Source organism: Ovis aries, chromosome 24 (genome assembly GCF_016772045.2).
Source record: "Ovis aries strain OAR_USU_Benz2616 breed Rambouillet chromosome 24, ARS-UI_Ramb_v3.0, whole genome shotgun sequence".
Classification (NCBI taxonomy): Eukaryota; Metazoa; Chordata; class Mammalia; order Artiodactyla; family Bovidae; genus Ovis; species Ovis aries.
The window spans coordinates 31,773,395-31,795,129 of NC_056077.1; the positions used below are offsets into that span (position 1 = coordinate 31,773,395).

The 21,735-nt window shown below is 43.9% G+C and overlaps 1 long non-coding RNA gene across 1 annotated transcript in view; it reads left to right on the forward strand.

Moving 5' to 3' along the window:
- LOC121817871 (uncharacterized) overlaps positions 1-14,551 on the forward strand; it is a 33,004-nt gene extending 18,453 nt beyond the window's left edge. The window contains exon 2 of the long non-coding RNA XR_009598285.1: positions 7,616-14,551. This is a non-coding gene — a long non-coding RNA (uncharacterized LOC121817871). The remainder of the gene's footprint in view (positions 1-7,615) is intronic.
- The last annotated feature ends 7,184 nt before the right edge of the window (positions 14,552-21,735 follow it).

Here is a 21,735-nt window from a genome sequence, read left to right on the forward strand (position 1 = left end):
CAAGATCAAGAAGGAACGTTATATTTTAAGGATTTGTCTTGTCGATGCTAGGAGAATGTTGCTCGTTGTGGCTGAGCAGATATTTCCATAGGTGAGAAGGTCTGGCCCATGCCTAAAGCATATACACCATGCACAATAGAGGGGAGACAGGATGCCAAAAGGCAGAGAAACATTTTTATGTTTAAAGTTTTCTTTTCTGGCCTAAAATATGTTTTATTTCGCAATAATACATCATGAAGCTAATTTCTTGTACCTTACTTAGCTATTCCCACATTACTGGATAAATCGTTTGCAGTTTCTCAGTATTGGGCATAATTCTGAGATCTTTATTCTACTGCATGTAGCTTTTTGTTTCTGTTAATGGTTTCTCTTTTTAAAGTTTTATTTGTTCATTTTTGGCTGCCTTGGATCTTCTTTGCTGCATGCGGGCTTCCTCGAGTTGTGACAACCAGGGGCTACTCTCTAGGTGCACTGCCGGGGCTTCTCATTGCGGTGTTTTCTCCTGTTGCAGAGCACAGGCTCTAGGGCATGTCTGTTTCAGTAGTTGTGGCTCACAGGCTCAGTAGCTGAGGTTCGTGGGCTCAGTTGCTCGAGGTATGTAGAATCTTCCTGGACCAGGGATTGGACTTGTATGCCCAGTATTGGCAGGTGAATTCTTAACCACCGGACCATCAGGGCAGTCCTAAATTATTTCCTTATAACAAATCCCTCAAGTGGAATTACTGGGTTAAAAGGTATATTTGTTTGTATTACACTTAATGCATATTGTCTTGTTTTCCAGTGTAATTGTCAATGTAAAATGCTATCAGCTTGAATGTTTTTGTTTCACACAATTGCATCAAAATTTTTTTTCTTTCCTTCCTTCCTTCCCTCTCTGCTCCTCCTTCACCTCCCCCTTCTTCTCCCCCTGCTGTGAAAGTGAGCCACCAGGGAAGCCCTCTCCCCCTGCTACTTCCTTTCAATTCCATGGGGGTAAAACACCTCCTCCTTGTTTTGATGACCACGTCCCCTATCTCACCCCTGCTTCAGAAATGTTCTTGACTTTGAGTCTAGTGCAGAGGAGGACATCATGAGGAAGCAACAGACAAGTGGCAGTTGGGAAGATTAGCGGGGTTTAAACAAACTGTGTGGGGTCCCAGAGGCTTTGAGGACCAGTTATCAACTGAGAGGCTGGCCAGTCGCAGCCCTTATTGGAGACTGGCCTATCCTGGGTTCCCCTCCAGAGCCAGGTCTCTCGAGCCACCCTGCACCCTCCCTGCAAGAAAAGGAAACAGAAAAGAGAGACAGGGCTTCTTTCTTTCAATACCTGATTTTCATTAGGTTTGAAGCAGTTCTTTGTTGTGGTTTAAACTGGTTCTTTTGTTCGGCCTGAAACCTGCCTCGCTCACCGCTGTGCAGGACAAGAGGGGCCTGGGGCCACAGAAAGTTAGACCTGTGGGATCCTTGCTCCAGGACTGGTGTGAAAGAAGGATTGGGTGACAGGTGATTAACCAGCTGCAGGGCTCGCCCCTCCCTCTGGATGATGGGGGATGGGTGCAGAGCTCTGTCCCATGTAAATCTACTCAGGAGGGCTGAGAGGACGGGGGTGGGCATGGAGCTCCAAGCTCAGCCTTGCTGTCAGGAAGACCCCCTTGCTCCTGTGAGAGGCAAAATAAAATATTATCTAACCTCCACCTTCTCTCTCCTTTCCTGTATGAAATACACATAACAAAATTTAGCATCTTAACCTTAAAAACTAAAAAACAAACCTCTTGGCTATACCTCGAGGCATGAGGGACCTTAGTTTCTAGACCTGCAGGCAGAATCTTAGTTCTCCGACCAGGGATCAAAATGGTAGCCCCTGCAGTGGAAGTGTGGACCACCAGGGAGTCCCTCATCTTAACCAGTTTTATAAGTGAAAATGTTAGTCGGTCCGTCATGTCCGATTCTTTGCAGCCCCATGGACTGTAGCCCACCAGGCTCCTCTGTCCATTCAATTCTCCAGGCAAGAATACTGGAGTGGATAGTCATTCCCTTCTCCAGGGGATTTTCCCAACCCAGGGATTGAAACCGGGTCTCCTGCATTTCAGGCAGATTCTTTACCATCTGAGCCACCAGGGAAACCCTTTGTAATTTTGTAAGTACCGCACCTTAATCCATTATGGCTACTGGGGCCATATTCCATCTTGACCATGTTTAAATGCATTGGTAGTATTATATACATTCACATCACTGTGTAACCATCACTACCACCCGTCTCCAGAACTCTTCCCATTTTCCCAAAACTGAAACTCAGTTTGTATGAAACAATAACGCCTTTCTTCTTCTTCCATCAACCCCTAGCAGCCACCATTCTGTTTTCTGTCTCCATGAATTGGACTGCTTTCTGTAAGTCACGTAAGTGGAATTATACAGTAGTTGTCTTTTTGACTTATTTCCCTGAGCGTGTCTTCAAGGTTCATCCATATTGCAGGATGTGTCAGAATCTCCTTCCTTTTTAAGACTGAATAGTATTGTATATATGTGCATAGCACTTTCTGTTCATCCATTTCATCTGTCAATGGACATGTGGGTGACTTCTACCTTTTGGCTACTGAGAATAATGCTGCTGTGAAAAATGGGTGTCCAAATATCACCTAGAGTCTTTGCTTTTAATTCTGTTGGGTGTATACCCAGAAGTGGAATTGCTGGATCATATGGTGGGAATTCTATTTTTAAATTTGGATGAACTCCCATCCTGTTTTCCATAGCAGCTGCACCATTTTCCATTTCCACCAGCAATGCAAAATTAACTGCCACCTCAATTCTGAGTTACTGGGATTATGTAAACATGGCAGGATAGAAAGATGCTGATTTTTCCAGGTACCCTCCGCAGATTAGAGACCAGAGAAATGAACCCATAGCCAGCTGTGACAGGCCTGGTCAGTTGAGTCAAATTTGTCCTAAGTTGCTGCAAAATCCTGGAGCCGATACAATATTGTGCCTCAAATTCTGACACCCAGAGCCACTTTAGGGAGACCATGGGGATCTATTCTTTAATAACATGATTATGGCTTTCTCTGTTTTAATTTAGCATGGCAGCAAAGTTTTTAAACTTACTTTAGACTGTGAAGAATAAGATCTCTTTTTGTGTACATTAAAAGTGCTTCAACCTTCATGGGGGTACTCCAAATTCCAGTGGTTGCCAAAAATGTGTTCTCAATGGTCACATAATTAATGAGATTATTAAAATAGTGGTCTCTCACTGCTTCATCCTTCTAGACAGAATATTCCCAAAATATTGTTCCTTAGAACTCCAGTTCTTCAGAATATTGGTGGATAGCCGTGAGAAAAAAGGATTTGGATTTCAGACAGATTTCTGTTTAAATATAAAATGCTCATGTGACTTTCACAGGGGGTTCTAGCATGATCAGCTCTCATGCTTACTTACCTTGGGATCATTTTTTTGGAGGACTGTTTTCAAGATACTAGTATTGCATAGGACATAGGTTGAGGCACTTTGCTAGGCAGATAAAGCCTCATATTTTTACGTTTTCCATATATAGTCTTCTGTATTCTATCATAGGGAAGCAACATGACTGTTTTAGATTTCAAGCAGAACTAGATCCAAATCATGCTTCTTCTGCATGTTAGCTATATGAACGTGGGGGAGTTCTTTCATCTATGCAAGCTTCAGCTTCCTCTTTTGTGAAACGGGGGACGTTTTAACATCTTCACAGGGTTGCGTGCAATCATGAACACGATTCTTGCCTCCTCCTAGTCATTTTACCTGCTGAGTTGCTGGTTCTGCTAGTTACAACCTATGTATACCATTGGAAGGTAATTTTTTTTTTTTTCCTGTTGTTGAAGCTGCCACGTTCCTTCCTTGGGTTGTCACAAGTTCTCCTATGCCTGTTCTCCTTTGGATCACTAGTTTATCTGATGCTGTCAGGACACATCCACCGAGCCTGAGGAGTCGGGTTCACTGAGGTCAGCCGACTGGTCTGCCACAAGACCAGCACAAGAGAAGGCTGTCCGGTGCGTTCTTCCAGATGCTGCAGATACAAAAGCCTGCTGCTCTGCCCCCTCTTCAGTCACTGCTAGTTCTTGTCTGGCATCGATGGATTGAGTCTGACTCTAGTATTTGTTCTGAGGAGATCTGGTGTTTCCTGCTGTGTAGACCTGGTATCTGACCCCACCCCTGGAGCCTCCCATCCCAGTGGCTTCACTGACTGTTCCTGACTGCTCTCCCTTTCTTTCTGTGCTCACCTGGGATCTTTCTTCACCTCCACTGGCACCCTTAGGGCAGGCAGCTCAGGGAGACCTTGCTTCCCAATGCGGATAACCTAAGACATGTCCTGTTACTGAAGAACCTAAGCTACTCCATTCTGTTAACAAAAAAACTCCATTTTGTAAGGTTCCGGGAAAAGAACCTTTGGAAATCCCCTGACCTCACCCTACCACCCACGAGCCAATCGGACCCCAGACCAGAATCTCCTGACTTAACCTTCAGGAAATTGTGGTCTACCTAGGTGACAGGGACCAATCAGAAACCAACACACAACCCTTCGAAAGAAAGTGACCAATCAGACGTCCCCCTACCTAGAAATTCTTTGTTTCATGAACACTTCCTATATAAGCAATGTAATCCAAAACCAGGGGCTCCTCCCTATAGCCGCTGCGTCAGTAACGGTTGGAGCCCCAGCTCGAGCTTGGTAATAAAAACTCTCTTGCTTTTGCATCGGATATCAGCTCCCTGGTGGTCTTTGGGAGATTTCGCGACTTGGGCATAACATTACTTTGATCCTTTTTCTTTCTTTTTAAAAATCAATTTTATTGAAGTATAGTTGCTTTACAATGTTGTATGAGCTTCTACTGCGCAGCAAAGTGAGTCAGCTATACGTATACATAGATCCCCTCTTCTTTTGGATTTCCTTCCCATTTAGGTCACCACAGAGCACTGAGCAGAGTTCCCCAAGCTACACAGTAGGTTCTTTTTAGTTGCCTATAGTATCGTTAGTGTATATATGTCAATTCCAAACTCCTAGGTCATCCCTCCCTTTTCTCCCCTTGGTGTTCATATGTCTGTTCTCTTCGTCTGTGTCTCTATTCTGTTTTGCTAAGATCTATATCATTTTTCTAAATTCCACATTTATGCATTAATATGTGATATTTTTTCTTTCTGACTCATTTCACTCTGTGTGACAGTCTGTAGGTCCATCCACAGCTCTACAAATGACCCAATTTTGTTCCTTTTTGTGCCTTTTTATGGCTTCTTCTTTATCCATCCCTCTGTTGATGGATAGCATGTTCCTTCCATACCCTGGCTGTTTTAAAAAGTGCTGTAATAAACATTAGGGTGCATGTATCTTTTTTGAATATGGTTTTCTCTGGGTGCAGTGCTTCCTTTCCTTTCTCTGTTTATGCCTATTTAAAGCTCTCCTGACTTCATTCAGGAAATACTTACTGTGTGCTTTATATGATAGATAGACTCCAGAGAAACCCACCGCCAATTTTTGCTCTCTCTGTACATCCATGTTGCTCCTCTTCACCAGGAGTGGAGAGCTCTCTGTCCTTCTATCTTGACTGAATTGTGACTTGCCCTGACCAATAGAAGGCAAAGGAAGGAATGTTGTATAGGTTCTGGGCCTAGGTCTTAAGAGGCTTGGTAGCTTCTGCTTTTGCTTTCGCTTCTGAAGTTTCAATTAAGAAACATGGGATGGACAAATGAACAGTCAGAGACCAGAAAGGGAGACTGCCTGGAAGAGAATCAAGATGCTCCAGCCAACAGGACTAAGGCCCCAGACATGTGAGTAGACCATCTTGGATGTTCTAGCATGAGTCAAGTTCTCAGATGACTGCAGCCTCATCAGGACAATGTAGAGGGAGAAAACCTGCTCAGTTGAGCCCAGCCAGCCATAGAACTGGGAGAAATAATACATCATTGTTGTATTAAGCCAGGTACTGGTAGACTTTCTGTAAAGGATCAGATGGCAAATATTTTAGGTTTCTCAGGAGGATTGGACAGTCTCTGCTGCAACCGCTTACCTGTGGCTACAGAGTGAAAGCAGCTGTGCTCAGCCGCTCAGTCGTGTGGGACTCTTTTCAACCCCATGGACTGAAGCCTGCCAGGCTCCTCTGTCCATGGGATTCTCCAGGCAAGAATACTGGAGTGGATTGGCATTTCCTCCTCCAGGGGATCTTCCTGACCCAGGGATCAAACCCAAGTCTCTTGGCAGACGGATTCTTTATTTCTGAGCCACCTAGGAAAATGAAAGTGAAGGTGTTAGTTGCCCAGTTGTGTCTGACTGTTGGTGACTCTATGGACTTTAGTTTGCCAGGCTCCTCTGTCCATGGAATTTTCCAGGCAAGAATACCAGAGTGGGTTGCCATGCCCTTCTCCAGGGGATCTTCCTGACCCAGGGATTGAACCCAAGTATCTTGCATTGTGGGCAGATTCTTTATCATTTGAGCCACCTAGGAAGCCCTATGTAAATGGAATAATATTCAGATAATATTCATGGTGTCTTACAACCTTTTTAAAAAATACAAATCATTCAATCTATTTAAACTAAAAGACAGAAGCTGCTGCTGCTGCTAAGTCACTTCAGTCGTGTCTGACTCTGTGCAACCCCATAGACGGCAGCCCACCAGGCTCCTCCATCCCTGGGATTTTCCAGGCAAGAGTACTGGAGTGGGTTGCTATTGCCTTCTCCCAAAGACAGAAGAGTTCACCCATTTTTTCAACCCTCCCAACCCCTGCCTCTGGCAACCACCAATCTATTCTCTGTATCAAGAACTTTTTTGTTTGTTTGTTTCTTCTAATCTTTTCAAATCATGAATATTTTGCCTCACATGCCTATTTAGAACTTGTAGGGACTTCCCTGCTGGTCCAGTGGTTAAGGTAAAGAATCCATGGGCCAAGGCAGGAGACACCGGTTTGATCCCTGGTCTGGGAAGATTCCGCATGCCACTGGGCAACATTTGAAAAACACAATGAAGTGAAATGTAATAATAACAATAAAAACAAAAAACCCTGAAAGTCTGACTCAGTCAACCTTGTGCACTCCCATGAGTTTCGTTCTCTCAAGGGATATTGAATGCTGGGGTGGGACTGAGGCCGGGGCCAGTGGAGGGCAGTGTTCTGACTACCATCATCTCCAATTGTATTCTTGTTGTCTACTTTTTTTTGTTGTTGCTTTTGCTCTAGTTTTTCAGGACAAAGAGTGATGGAAGGGTCTATTGGCCTCCCACATTCTTTCATGATGCTTGAGTTTCTCTCCTTGTGAAATAGATGAAAAGAAACTACATATTACCTTTTCTACTCAGGCCTATTGACCCTATTAGGCAGTGGAAATTTCACTCAGATTTCTATGACATCACATACCTTTTGGGAAGAAAACACAAAAAGAAGATATTGGAGGCTACTGCCTGATGCTTTTTCATTACATTTCTTAATATCAATAACAATATTCTGAAGTGTTCTGTAATTCTAAGGCAATGCTGTTCATTCATTTTTTATTTGCATTTGGACAGGGCTTAGAGAACAAATTTGCACATACATTTAACTTTGGCTCTTTAAGATTTGGAATTCAAATGATCTGAGCTCGATTCAATATTCATATAATGTAACCACTTTACACTCTATATTTTTCAGAGAGTTTCACAAACGTGATCTCATGAAAAAGACAGCTGGACCACGAATCTGGATTCTCACGTTTGTTCTGGTCTGGCTCTCCCACCAATCAGAGGTGGCACTTTGGGACAACACGTACTCTTCCTGGACCTCAGTTTTCCAATTTATAAAATGGGTGAGTGGACTTGATGATCTCTGAGATCCCTTCTGTATCAGAGATTTTGTGATTCTGTGTTCATCACTGATCATCATTTTGATATAGCACACAGAGAATGTATCAAAAGTTTTAATATCATCACTCTATGTTTTTAGTTTTTCAAGATCAGAATTTCAAATATTCCTCTTAGGTGGTTTGTTTGCCGCTAAAATGAAGTGCTACCAGTAGACACAGGGTACTTTTCTATGGCTCAGGTCAAAGTCAAGTTCAAGTCAGAGTGGTGGTTGTTACACTTGTGACAGAATCACCTGGAGGGCTTGTTAATACAGGTTACCAGGCCTCATTCCCAGAGTTTCTGGAGTTGCTGATGCTGCTGGTCCAAGGACCACACTTTGAGAACTACTGAGCCAGAGGTCTGTCAGCCCAGTGAGATTGCTTTGTTTTGCTTCTCTTAAATATATCTTTAATTTGGATCATAAAAATCATTGGTTTCTGATGTGTTGGAGTGAGTGAGATTAAGAAGTTTAGACAAAGATTTCTTTAGATAATACCTGGAATTGCAAGGTATTATCTGGCAAAATCCTATTTTTGAATTCCAGAAGCTGAATTTTGCTTTAGTTTCTGTGGTTTCTTTCTCTAATAAACCCCTCCAGGTAGATGGGCCTTAGAGGCTGATGATGGTTGACTAGGATGAAGGTTATGCATAGAAAAAGGCAAAATATTATTATGTTTCTTTTATATCAGATGATGCCATTTTGTATATTTTTATATAATATGTACATTATGTATAAATACATGAAATTCAACAAGTTATGACAACAAGTTCATTATTATTTCTGAGTAGTAGTATAATAGGTGATTTTTTCTTTATATTAGCCTGAAATTTTATTTTTCTAAGCTCACTATAATTCTTATGCATTGCTTCTGTGATTAAAAAAAAAAAAAACACCATTGTTGCTGTTGTTTGCTTGCTAAATCATGTCCGACTCTTCTGTGACTCCATGGACTATAGCCCACCAGCCCCTCTGTCCATGGCATTTCCTAGGCAAGAATACTGGAGTGAGTTGCCATCTCCTGCTCCAGGTGATCTTCTCAACCCAGGGATCAAACTTGCATCTCCTGCATTGGTGGGCGGATTCTTTACCACTGAGCCACCTGGAAAGCCAGATTCCTTGGTGGTTCAGATGGCAAAGAGTCTGCCTGCAGTGCGGGAGACCTGGGTTCGATCCCTGGGTTGGGAAGATCCCCTGGCGAAGGAAATGGCAATGCACTCCAGTATTCTAATCTGGAAAATCCCACGGATGGAGGAGCCTGGCAGGCTGCAGTCCATGGGGTCGCAGAGTCAGACATGACTGAGTGGCTTCAGTTCACTTAAAAATATTGTAAAAGTAAGAAATATAGGGACTTACAATAGCCAAAACAGACAATATGTGGCAAAATTCAAAATGGTGATAATAAATTTTAAGACAGAAATGTAAGATTCAATCTAGTAACAAGTCTGTATACTTGTATCAAAATACAGTTTTCCTTTAAAAGATAAAATGTGCTTAGTTTTTAAATACCCATAGTGTTCAGTTAGAAAAACTCACTTGCTTGTTCATATGTTGCCATGGCTATTTATAGCATTACTAATTACCATACCAATATGTGAAATAATACGTGTGACATATTTGATGTAAATGGGCATTGTTTTGTCAGTATGCATAGTCTTCTCTGAAATTAATCTGATAGTCTCCTTGCTTCTCATTCTTACTGAGGGCTAATTCTGGCAAGGAAAAGCCAGGATTCTGTTCCAAAACCTGGCTTTCATCACCTTTTTCTCTCTCTCATCAGAGAAGAGAAATGGAAAGGGCGTTATAGAACAGGAACCATAGCTTGTTGGGAAAGATGAATCACCAAGTGATGAATCAAACCAGGGCCACTGATGGCGCCCTAAATCATAAGAGCAGCCTGTCAAGGGGGAACCCCATAGGAGATTTAGGACTTGGCACCACTCATCCATCTCATCCAGAGTGCCTTCGTGGGCCCATGTGCTCATGTGACAAGTGATATTTTGGGATAAGGAACTCCTGGGGTTCTTATCAAAAGCTTCTCTGACTAATTAGAACAGAGGCTGTCCCCTGCCTTTCCTTGGCTCTGTGTCACTAGTGCGAGGTGCTAGAAATGGATGTCTACATTTATGTCATTCCAGCTCCAGCCCAGCTGTTTAGAATAAGCAGCCAGCTCTTGGCGGACTTCTCCGCCCTTCTCCCGGAACTCACAAAAGGTCAGTTGAGCAGTACATCAAGAGGGCTCTTCCTGAAAACTTCTCGATTACAAAAATAGAAATGACATTCCATGTAGAGGAGCGTGCTGACATGTCACTGAGTGATAATCCCACCTCGCCAAATCCCCACATGGAGCCCTCAGGCTGCCTCCAGGTTTCTTCTTCCTGTTTTCTAGGCTTGCATCCTGACCCCTGGTGCCAGGGAAAAACTAGGCTCCTGTGATATGTGTTAGGATGGAATTTTCTAGAATCACCTGGTCTTCTCTCTGGCAGTTCCACTGTCTCAGTCCTTAAATTGGACTAAGCTATTGTGTACTAAGTACACCTCACTGCTGGACTGTCTGTTGACACTCTCCTTTCTTAGCTCAGTTTCAACTTGAAGTTGTCACCCACTGCGCCCAGCAGAGCAGTGAGCAGAGCACGCAGTGCCCTGGTGCAAAGGTGATGTTGTTCGGTAGAGTGTGAGTTATTTTCAGAACACACTGGCTCTGTGTTTAGCTCCTTGGGTTATATGCAACTTCTCACTAGCTATCTACTTTACACATGGTAAACCCTGTGCTCTGTGACAACCTAGAGGGATGGGAATGAGGTTAGGGTGGAAGGAGGTCCAAGAGGAAGGGGATATATGTATACTTACGGCTGATTCATGTTGTGTATGACAGAAACCAACATAACACTGTAAAGCAATTACCCTCCGATTAAAAAGAAATTAGAAAAAAAAGCACACTGGCTGAATTCAGTCACGTAACCAGGCAGTTACTAACTGGTGCTTTATAATCAGCCCTCAGAAGGGCTGATGTCTTTCAAAGCTGGCTGTTTGTACAGACACAGCAGGAATTCCTATCAGCTGACATTTCTATGATCACGCCTCTCAATTGGCCCAGCAGTACCTGGTACCCTTAGTACTCCTGCTTTGCCAGTCTGTTTCCTTAAGGAATTAATTTATTCTAATTAATTTTAGGGTACAATATTCCTCCATTGAACCTGATTCCACTTGGAAAAAGATATGTTCTTCCGACGTGATAGGATGGTATAGGAGCAAGCAATTGCAATGAACTTCAGGTCTGGGAACTGGAAATACAGTTTGCAGTGAACTCCTTTTTCTATTTCTCCTCTTCTTCCTTCTTTTTCACCTCATTCTCCTCTTTCTTCCATATCCTTCCAGGCCTTCAGTATGAAACATGGTTAATTTAGATTCCAGAGGTGAAAGTCTGGCCTGGAATGGGGTAAAAACTCCTCTTTCCCCTTTTCTGCTCTAATTAGAAATATGTGAATCACAGTCCTAGGAAAACACACAGGGAAAGAAAAGAAATACATAGAGGAGGAAGAATGCCTGGCCACATGTCCACCCAGCCTCCCAAGGCATCCAGCAGATAAGCTAATAATTTAAGACAATGTCTGACAGGTTGATATTTCTGGCTCACATTCCTAAAAAAAAATATTTTGGGACCCAAAATATGGCAGTGCCTACCTGCTATGTGAAACTCTAAAGGGAGTTTCCAAAAAGTAAGTAAGAATGCTTAGAAAAAGGACTATTTCTGAATTTGTCACTACATTTCAGAGGTCACGCGTGCATGCCTGCTCAGTCATGGCCAGCTTTGTGTGAGGCCGTGGACTGTAGCCCACCCGGCTCCTCTGTCCACGGGATTCTCCAGGCAAGTATACTGGAGCGGATTGCCATGCCCTCCCCCGGGGCCTAGAAGCTGTCAATTTAAAGAATCTATTATAGGGACTTCCCTGGGGGTCCAGTGGTTATTACTTCACTTTCCAATGCAGGCGGTACTGGTTTGATCCCTGGTCCCACATGTCTTCTGGCCAAAAAAACCCCCCAAAAAACAAAAAACACCTTAGAACAGAAGCAGTATTGTAACAAATTCAATAAAGACTTTAAAAATGGTCCACATGAAGGAAAAAAAAAAAAAAGAGAGAGAGAGAATCTGTTATAAAACTTGTTCTCAGGGAGCAGTTTGCTAGCTGGACTTAGAACTGTCTTCAACTTTGGTGACTTCCTACAGTTGACAATTGCTCCTTAATTTTATTTCTCTTAAGACTCACTTGGCCCTTTATGTTCTTGTGGCCCTTTGATAGGTTGAGTTATGTTAACTACTGTGGGTTTGCTTTCTAGACTCTAATCTAGCAGGAGGAGATGTCACACCTCTGACCTCTATCTCCCCCTTTGCTTGGACCCCTTACCTTCTATATCCCCATTCCCCCCTTGGCATATCCCAGGTGTTTCAAGCATATGGTCTTCTTTTTTATTTATTGAGGTAGAGTTGACTTCCAATGTCATGCCAATCTCTGCTGTACAGCAAAGTGACTCAGTTATACACATATCAATTCAGTCTCTCATTCATGTCTGACTCTTTGTGACCCCATGGACTGCAGCATGCCAGGCCTGCCTGTCCATCACCAACTCCCAGAGTTTACTCAAACTCATGTCCATCGAGTTGATGATGCCATCCAACCATCTCATCCTGTGTCGTCCCCTTCTCCTCCTGCCTTCAATCTTTCCCAGCATCAGGGTTCTTTTCCAATGAGTCAGTTCTTTGCATCTGTTGCCCAGAGTACTGGAGTTTCAGCTTCAGCACCAGTCCTTCCAGTGAATATTCAGGACTGATTTCCTTTAGGAAGGACTGGTTGGATCTCTTTGCAGTCCAAGGGACTCTCAAGAGTCTTCTCCAACACCACAGTTCAAAAGCATCAATTCTTCAGCAGTCAGCTTTCTTTATAGTCCAACTCTCATATCCATATATGACTACTGGAAAAACCATAACTTAGATTAGATGGACCTTTGTCGGCAAAGTAATGTCTCTGCTTTTTAATATGCTGTTTAGGGTCATAGCTTTCCTTCCAAGGAGCAAGCGTCTTTTAATTTCATGGCTGCAGTCACCATCTGCAGTGATTTTGGAGCCCCCCAAAATAAAGTTTCTCACTGTTTCCATTGTTTCCCCATCTATTTGCCATGAAGTGATGGGACCAGATGCCATGATCTTAGTTTCCTGAATGTTGAGTTTTAAGCCAACTTTTCATTCTCTTCTTTCACATTCATCAAGAGGCTCTTTAATTCTTCTTCACTTTCTGCCATAAGAGTGGTGTCATCTGCATATGTGAGGCTACTGATATTTCTCCCGGCAATCTTGATTCTGGCTTGTGCTTCATCCAGCCCAGCGTTTCTCATGATGTACTCTGCATATAAGTTAAATAAGTAGGATGACAATATGCAACCTTGACATACTCCTTTCCCTCTTTGGAACCAGTCTGTTGTTTCATATCCAATTCCAACTATTGCTTTCTGACCTGCATATAGATTTCTCAAGAGGCAGGTCAGGTGGTCTGTATTCCTATCTCTTTAAGAATTTGAACAGGACAAAACGTGGTCCAGTACAGAAGGGAATGGCAAACCACTTGAGTATTCTTGTCTTGAGAACACCACAAACAGTATGAAAAGGCAAATACAGGACCCTGAAAGATGAACTTCTCAGGTAGGTGCCCAGTAAGCTACTGGAAATCAGTGGAGAAATAACTCCAGAAAGACTGAAGAGACAAAGCCAAAGCAAAAACAACACCCAGGTGTGGATGTGACTGGTGATGGAAGTAAAGTCAGATGCTGTAAAGAGCAATATTGCATAGGAACCTGGAATCTTAGGTCCATGAATCATGGCAAATTGGAAATGGTCAAACAGGAGATGGCAAGAGTGAACATCAACATTTTCGGAATCAGTGAACTAAGATGGACTGGAATGGGTGAATTTAACTCAGATGACCATTATATCTACTACTGTCAGCAAGAACCCCTTAGAAGAAATGGAGTAGCCATCACAGTCAACGAAAGAGTTCAAAATGCAGTACTTGGTTGCAGTCTCAAAAATGACAGAATGATCTTTGTTTGTTTCCAGTGCAAACCATTCAATATCATAGTAATCCAAGTCTATGCCCCGACCAGTAATGCTGGAGAAGTTGAATGGTTCTCTGAAGACCTAGAAGACCTTCTAGAACTAACACCCAAAAAAGATGTCCGTTTCATTATAGGAGACTGGAATGCAAAAGAAGGAAGTTAAGAAACACCTAGAGTAATAGGCAAATTTGGCCCTGGAGTACAGAATGAAGCAGGGCAAAGGCTAATAGAGTGTTGCCAAGAGAACACATTGGTCATAGCAAACACCCTCTTCCAACAACACAAGACTCTACACGTCGACATCACCAGATGGTCAACACCGAAATCAGATTGATTATATTCTTTGCAGCCAAAGATGGAGAAGCTCTATACAGTCAGCAAAAACAAGACTGGGGAGCTGACTGTGGCTCGGATGATGAACTCCTTATTGCCAAATTCAGATTTAAATTGGAGAAAGTAGGGAAAACCACCAGACCATTCAGGGATGACTGAAATCAAATCCCTTACGATTATACAGTGGAAGTGAGAAATAGATTTAAGGGACTAGCTCTGATAGACAGAGTGCCTGACGAACTATGGATGGAGGTTCATGCCATTGTATAGGAGGCAGGGGTCAAGACCATTCCCAAGAAAAAGAAATGTAAAAAGGCAAAATGGTCGTCTGAGGAGGCCTTAGAAATAGCTGTGAAAAGAAGAGAGGCAAAAGGCAAAGGACAATAGGAAAGATATACCTATTTGAATGCAGAATTCCAAAGAATAGCAAGAAGAGATAAGAAAGCCTTCCTCAGTGATCAATGCAAAGAAATAGAGGAAAGCAATAGAATGGGAAAGACTAGAGATCTCTTCAAGAAAATTAGAGATACCAAGGGAATATTTCATGCAAAGTTGGGCACAATAAAGGACAGAAATGGTATGGACCTACCAGAAGCAGAAGATATTAAGAAGAGGTGGCAAGAATACACAGAAGAACTATACAAAAAAAGATCTTTATGACCCAGATAACCAGGATGGTATGATCACTCATCTAGAGCCAGACATCCTGGAATGCAAAGTCAAGTGGGCCTTAGGAAGCATCACCAGGAACAAAGCTAGTGGAGGTGATGGAATTCCAGTTGAGCCATTTCAAATCCTAAAATATGATGCTGTAAAATTGCTGCACTCAATATACACATACAGACATTTTTTAAACGTATTTTTTCATTATGATTTATCTTTGGAGATTGGATATAGTTCCCTGTGCTATACAATAAGACCTTGTTGTTTATCCATTCCAAGTGTAATCATTTGCATCTACCCACCCCGACTCCCCGTCCATTCTCTCCCTCCCCCCACTTTCCCTTGCTAACCATAGGTCTGATCTCTATGTCTGTCTGTCTGTCTCTGCTTTGTAGAGAAGTTCATTTGTGCCATATTTTAGATTCCACATATAAGTAGTGTCATATGGTGTTTGTCTTTATGACTTCCTTCACTTAGTCTGATGATTTCCAGATGCATCTGTGTTGTGACAGATGGCATTGCTTTGTTCTTTTACAGCTGAATAGTACTCCATTGCATATATGTACCACATTTTCTTTATCCATTCATTTGCTGATGGACATTTAGGTTGTCTCTATATTTTGGCTATTGTGAATAGTGCTGCTCTGAACATAGGGGTGAGTGTCTCTTTTTGCAATGTAATTTTCACTGGGTGTGTGCACAGGAGTGGGATTACTGGGTTACATGGTAGTTTTATATTTAGTTTTTTAAGGAACCTCCTTACTGTTTTCCATAATGGTTGTACCAATTTACATTTTCACCAACAGTATGGGGGGGTGGTCCCTTTTCTCTATTGATAGATTTTTTAATAATGACCATTCTGACAGGTGTATGAGGTGGTATCTCATTGTAGTTTCAGTCTTCATATGAGCATCAAATCTTCCTGATGGCCATTAACATGCTCCTGAGTCCCCAGAACAGGAGCTGCCACAGGCCCTCTGTACCACTGACCTTGATATCACCGTTTGTTCCACGAGTGCTATAACTCTTCTGTTTGGCTCTTCACATAGTGGCCCAAGTCCTTTTGTTTTCTTATAACCCTGCTCTCATGGAATAAACTCCACTAGAGCCATTTGTGGTTGTTCAGTCTTTAAGTCGTGTCTGATTCTTTGTGACCCCGTGGACTGCAGCATGCCAGTCTTCCCTGTCCTTCATCTATCTTCCAGAGTTTGCTCAAACTCATGTCTGTTGAGTCAGTGATGCCATCCAACCATCTCCTCCTCTGTCACCCCCTTCTCCTCTTGCTCTCAATCTTTCCCAGCATTGGGGTCTTTTCCAATGAGTTGGCTCTTCTTATCAGGTTGCCAAAGTATTGGAGCTTCAGCTTCAGCATCAGTCCTTCCAATGAATATTCAGGGTTGGTAGAATCACCCTCTGCCTCTTTGTAGCTCCAGGTCTTGCTGCTCCTGTTCTCCACCACAGGGAAGAAACTCTGGGGTGAGTAAGAACACCTCTGTCCTGGTTAAAGAGACAGGATAACGTCAATTTAAAGGAAAGTTGGCTACCACTCAGCAATGAGAAAGATGCAGAGACAGGGGACCTGGCAACCCAGAAGGGGCATTCCTTAGAGCAAGTTATGATGAGTATGCAGGTTTCAATGACTTACTGTGTTATTCGACTGCATCTGAGAAACCGTATTCTCCAGAGGCTGACGTGATGCTCCCAGGGCAGTGCTTTATTTTCCTGCACAACGTCTGTTTTACATTCCTGCTGTCGGTAAATGTGCGTAGTTGGCTAGTTGCCTGTACTTGCCTCTCGCCCTCCTCCCTGTTCTCTCCTCCCCAGATAGCTTTTCTCTTCGGAAGAACAAGATCATTTCTCTCCATACACAGGTCTTTCCAGGGAGGAAAACACTGAGCAATACCAAATGTGGCCTTTGGTATGTGTATTTCCCCCCGGCCCTGGAGGGAAACTGGGCAGAGCATGGCCTCTGGAAGCTTTTCCCTCTTGTGGACACAGCCCTGAATTCCATTCTTCCCAGAAGGGCTTGTGACCGTGGTGAGTGTTATGGTGAACTCGAACGGCTTCAGGTGTGACTCCTGCAACTGCGGGGTTTTTCCCTTCTTCCCTCCCCCAACCGCCCCACAATCCCTTTCGCCTTCATTTCTAATTGGGAAAATAGGGGAGGGAGATATGGTTAGAGCAGAGATCCTAAAATAGGTCAGGCCATCACACAGGTTCCAAAGTAAACGTCATTAATGCCAAATCACTGAACCATACAGCCCAAGCTGACAGTGCCTCATATGCCTGCTGCTCCTGACTTGGGATTTTAAAGAAACAGTGAATGTCAGTGGAAAGGGCTTAGAAAAGAGCCTCCCCAAAAGAGAAGGCAGTTTTGGGGTGAGTGGGGGAGAACATGAGATAAGAAAAATGAAGAATGGCCCTACTATACCAGGATTTTAGTGCAAACCAGAATTTGGCCTTATTATTCTGGTGGTGATTTTGGGTTATTAATGTGCAGTTGTAGGGGGGCAAACCAGAATGGGGAGGAGGCATAAACCTGTTCTCGCCCCAGTAGTTTGAACTTTGTGGGGATGGAAGAGTAAGCACACAACCTCAGAATTTAGACATCAGCACAACTTCATGTTAAATTGTTCTCAGTGGGTATCTTGTAGGGGGATGTGAATATGAATAGCCCTGTTGTTCTAGAGGTTAAATTGCAATTACTGAGATGTGGTAGGAAGCAAGGTCTTAATGTTGCCCAGTAAAACAGTATTCCTCCACTTATGTATGGCACCTATGGTCCATTTAGTTTCATATACACAAAGTAATCTCTTTGGTAGTCAGACTCCCATGAGCCACCCAGAAAACAGGGAAGCAAGAACTCTGTTGCCTAGCAACCAATGGACCATTACAACACTAGATAAATTGAATCAATATTGCTCTAAATATTGAACCCTCAGATGATGAAAAAACACTCAGAGCCATGTCCATAACTCCTTGACTCTCTCCTTTCTTAGACTCAGCTGCTGAGTGGGACCAGCTTGCATTTTGATGATCTCCAGGGTCCCACTGGGAGGGAGAGGGCATTGTGCTGAGACTCACAGGAGAATCCATCAGGAATGATTCCAGAGAGGGGGTTCCTGAAGGCTGAATCCCTGGAGTTTGGAGCCTCCTGCCCACTTTGGCAGCACTGGCTGGCTTGGAGAGAGTTTATGGTCCTGGGTTCCTAGCCCGCTGGCATCTGGTCAGGGCTCTTTGAAGTTGATGAAATCAAAGTGACTCTGACAACAGTTTCTTATAAAGAGGTCCAGCAGTCAGGGTACTCCATGGTCAGTCCTCCCCTTGCCCCCTCATCACCAAGTCCCTGTATGGACAGTGTCTTCTCTGTCTGCCAGCATTCCTTGGCTTGCCACTTTGGGGTCTCTTTTCCCTTAAAGTCTCTTTTCGTCTATTTTAAGCCAACTGTCACAGCAGATGTCTGCCTAGGCCCCCACTGCCTGATAGGAAACAACCCTGTTTGGGGAAACCTTGAGTAACAGCCAACTGCCTTGGTTTTCTAACTAGTGTTATTTCTTCCTGGAAATAATACTATGCCCTATGGTAAAGAACCTGCTTGCCAATGCATGAGACACAAAAGTGGTGGGTTCAGTCCTTAGGTCGGAAAGGTCCCCTGGAGAAGGAAATGGTAACCCATTCTGGCATTCTTGCCTGGAGAATTCCATGGACAGAGGAGTCTGGTGGGCTAGAGTCCACAGGCTGCAAAGAGTCGGACATGGCTGAACATTCCTAGAAATGGTTTTCTGGCAGAATATTCTTTCTGAAGAGGCCGAATTATGTACTCTTGGGAAAGGGAGCCCCAACTTTAGGCTTCTGTCACAGTGCTGTTGGAAGCATTCATTTTTCACATGTAAACTTGAGGGTTGACCTTGGTGAGTTACTAAGATGTAGAAGATGAAAATTAACATGAACTCTGCCACATACCACGTGCTGCCAGTTGCTTTAATTAAACTGGGGCTGTTCATTCAAGCTCTGTGATATCCACATGAGGTCAGAGTTTTTATTTCCATTTTACAGATAGGTGCTGTGGTGTGCTTAGTCGTGCAATCATGTGGGACTCTTTGTGAATCCATGGACTGTAGCCCACCAGGCTCCTCTGTCCATGGGGATTCTCCAGGCAAGAATACTGGAGTGTGTTGTCATGCCCTCCTCCAGGGGATCTTCCCAACCCAGGGATGGAACTCAGGTCTCTCACACTCCAGGTGGATTCTTTACCTTCTGAGCCACCAGGGAAGCCCTTAAAGATGGGTAAAAGAGGCCTAACAAGGTTATAGGAACTTGCCTTTAAGAGAACGTTGCAGTGTCCTGGCAGATGGTAATTCTAGGTTTCTCTCTGGCCTTTGTGTGGTCATTGAGAGGTATATGACTGGACAATGGGCCCTTCCTTATTTACAATGGCCATATGGTGTCATTTTTAAAAAATTGAAGTATCGTTGATGTATAATATTATATAAGTTACAGGTATACAACATAGTGATTCACAATTTTTAAAGGTTATGTTCCATTTCTAGCTATTATAAAATGGTGGCTATATTCCCTGTGTTGTAGAATATATCCTTGTAGCTTATTTAAAAAAATTTTTTTAATTGGCATATAGTTGCTTTACAATGTGTTCATTTCTGCTGTACAGTAAAGTGAGTCAGCTGAATGGATACCTTCCCTCTTGCACCGTCCCCCCCATCCCACCCCTGTAGGTCATTGCAGAGCCCTGAGCTGAGCTTCCTGTGTTATACAGCATCTTCCCACTAGCTAGCTATTTTGTACGTGGCAGTGTGTGTACGTCAATCCCAGTCTCCCAGTTCACCCTCCCTCTTTACCCCAGTGTCCACATGCCCACCATTCGCTATGTCTGCATCTCTATTTCAGCCCTGCAAATGGGTCTTACGGCTTATTTTTACCTAAAGTTTGTACCTGTTAATCGCCTACCTCTGCATTGCCCCTCCCGCTTCCCTCTCCTTTCTGGTAACCACCAGTTTGTTCCCTATATCTGTGAATCTGCTTCTTTTTTGGTTATATTCCTCATATGGTGACATTTGAAAAGAGGGGGTGAACACGGATAGGAACTAACAGGTTTCTGTATAATAATGTGGAGGGTGGTCTCCAGCATACAAGACAACCTCTCAAATTATGCAGAGACAGGGTAGGACAGAACAGATTAGTTTCCCTCCTGGATTTCAGCTCTGATAATTCGTGTAGGTCCTTGGGAGGTGTATGTGCCTGCAGAACCCGACATTCACCTCCAGGACAATTCGGGCAGGTCCCAACCCCCACCCCATTTCATTATTCTCCTGATGCTTTGTTCTCTGTCAGTTTATGACTTGAGCTTGGATTAAATTGTCCTCATGGATGTGTGGATAAGTCCGGAGACTTACAACACTGGAGGAGGAAGCTTATAATTGTCCAATATGATTTTCCAGCAGACTCTCCTCAGGGATCCTTCTTCCCCGACTGGTCCCCTGCCTTCAGGTACCCTGTTATCAAGCACCCCATTCTTCCAGTCTACATGGGGGCACAACTCCATCTACCTTCTGGGAAATCTGTCTCCCTATCCTCAGGGAAATCTCTGAATCTCAAAATCCATTACCACTCTCCCCATCCCACCTCAACAGCGCATTCATCCTCATCTGAGTCATTAAATTAATGCTAACACTTTGATGCTTTTGAACTGTGGTGTTGGAGAAGACTCTTGAGAATCCCTTGGACTGCAAGGAGATCCAACCAGTCCATTCTAAAGGAGATCAGCCCTGGGATTTCTTTGGAAGGAATGATGCTAAAGCTGAAACTCCAGTACTTTGGCCACCTCATGCAAAGAGTTGACTCATTGGAAAAGACTCTGATGCTGGGAGGGATTGGGGGCAGGAGGAGAAGGGGACGACAGAGGATGAGATGGCTGGATGGCATCACTGACTTGATGGATGTGAGTCTGAGTGGACTCTGGGAGTTGGTGATGGACAGGGAGGCCTGGCGTGCTGTGATTCATGGGGTCGCAAAGAGTCGGACACGACTGAGCGACTGAACTTAACACCCCAGGCAGGGTGGGCAAGGGTGTGTAGCCTCGAACTGAGCTGCTTTTCCCAAGTTCCCAGACAGGGTTCTTGGCAGGGCTGGAAGGCCTCCATATCTTCTCTCTCCAAGAAGCCTGAGTTCTGCTGTCCTAGGGCAGAAAAAAGACAGAAGTCTCAGGGTCTCAGGGTCTGGGTCTCCAGCCAGGTCAACCCCCACCAGCTGCTCTGTGCTCAGCACCTGTGAGTCGTTTAATTGTCAGCACCGTGGCCGCTCTTTGTCGCTCTGCTCCTCCCTGTCCGGCACTGTGCAGTGTGCCGCTCTATTTGCTCCTCCAGTAACTCTGCAAGTTAGATATCATTAGAGCCATTTTACGGAGGGGGAAGTGGAAGCAGAGAGTGACCATGCAAGTTGCCCAAGAACACCCAGCAAATAAGTGGGAGCTGTGATTTGGAATGAGTTCAGTCTGAAGTCGAAGCTCTCATTCCCATTCTGGAGAGTTCACTTTGTGGAAGCCTGTGGGAGGGGGTGGCTTACAGGAAATGCTCAGGGAGCACAAGAGGGGCCCAGGAGGTGCTGGTAGAGTCTTGCCTTCACCTGGGAAATCAGGTGATCTCGAGTTCCTTTCCATGTACGCCTGCTCAGTCACTTCAGTCGTGTTCGACTCTTTGCGACCTATGGACTGTAGCCCGCCATGGAATTCTCCAGGTGGAAATACTGGAGTGGGTTGCCTTACCCTCCTCCAGGAGATCTTCTGGACCCAGAGATCAAACCTGTGTCTCCTC